Consider the following 1,627-nt stretch of genomic DNA (forward strand, 5'->3'; position numbering starts at 1 on the left):
AAATAAATTCCTTTCTTCTTTCACCACCACCAGTCGCTCTGCCTTTGGATTTTGTCAGTGGTGAGTAGCCAAAAATGGTCTGTTTGGGACCCTCAGAGCCAGGTGCTCTTGTTCCCTTGCACCCCAGCTATACAAGGACACAATGTTGAGAGAATAATATGTTGTTGAGACTATCCTAACTAAATTATGTGATGTAACCCAGTTAAGACCTCTATATAAACTTTTAAGATTCTAGCAGGCAGAGGCAGAGATCTGTCTGTCTTGTGGCTGCCCAAGACAAACCTCATAGGTAAGTTCCCTTGCTTATTAACCTGCCACCTACCAGTCTGGAGTGGCCTGTCTCTTTCTTCAGTCTCTCTTTGCCCTCCCTTTCAGATTTCACCTGGGAAGGTCCAGAGGTTATAACCAACAAATAATGTATCCAATCCCTCTACCTCTCCTTCCTGCCTAAAAGTCTCTGTTTTAGTCCTGATTTCCCTTTTCTTATGTATATTAATCCATTTTTTTCCACCTTTACATCTTTGTACTTTTTTCCCTTGTAAGGATGCATAAGTAGTATACTTTATGAGAATCAAATCTCTAAAATTGTATTTCTTTTGTCCTTGCAACAAAATAGAAAAGTGGATCTTACTCTCAAAAAGAAAGCAAAGATAGGATCAGTGAAAGCTCAGTGTCAGGATGATGTACATTTACATTTCAGTTAAGACCAAGAGTAGCAATTTTTTTTAAGTGGGCTCCACACCCAATGTGGGGCTTTGAACTCAGGATCAAGAGTCACATGCTCTACCAACTGAGCCAGCCAGGCACCTCAAGAGTAACAATTTTAAGTCATAAGTTTTATAAAGTGTTTCTCATGCTGTGACTTTTTACACCTGTTCCATTATAGTTATTGCATTAAATAACTCCAAGAAATTTGTGTTTACTTAGCTAGGACAAGAAGAGAGAGGACAAAGTTACAAGTATACTTCTTTCTTTTTTTTTTAAAAGATTTTATTTATTTATTTGAGAGAGCATGAGAGAGAGAAGCGGAGGGAGAAGGAGACTTCCCGCTGAGCAGGGAGCCCAATGCAGGGCTCCATCCTGGTACTCCAGGATCATGACCTGAGCCGAAGGCAGTTGCTTAACCAACCGAGCTACCCAGGTGCCCCTACAACGATACTTCTTGATCCACAGTGGTGAAATGGTAGCAAAAGAAGGGGGTTGGTGGACAAAAATGTGGGGCACAATAGAGAAAAGGACAGAGGAATGACCTAGAGTATCATTCTAGGAGAATAGTTGTAGAATGATACTACCAGATCATTCTGTGATAGTCTACAAACTAGCTCTTAAAATATGTCACCATTTCATGAACAATTTCCTTGTAGGGATACAAACTTTTAAAATGTCATTAATACTACTAAATATGAGCAAGTGTCCCCTGCACTACCTCCTCTCACTCTCAGTTTCTGTTTTCCCAGTCCAAACTTTTAACTCTTTTGATTAATTTTTCTCACATTATTGCTATAACTGTAAGTTGTATGTTTATTTTATAAAACATCTATTGTCTACATGTCATTTTCAAAATATCTAAAGATCTAAAGATGAAGACTGATTTCTCTTATGTTTCCCTCTGAACCTTCTGCACTCT

The sequence above is a fragment of the Eumetopias jubatus genome, unplaced genomic scaffold (genome assembly GCF_037043125.1).
Source record: "Eumetopias jubatus isolate StellerSeaLion01/CBP00866 unplaced genomic scaffold, mEumJub1_p1.0 scaffold_8, whole genome shotgun sequence".
Taxonomy (NCBI): domain Eukaryota; kingdom Metazoa; phylum Chordata; class Mammalia; order Carnivora; family Otariidae; genus Eumetopias; species Eumetopias jubatus.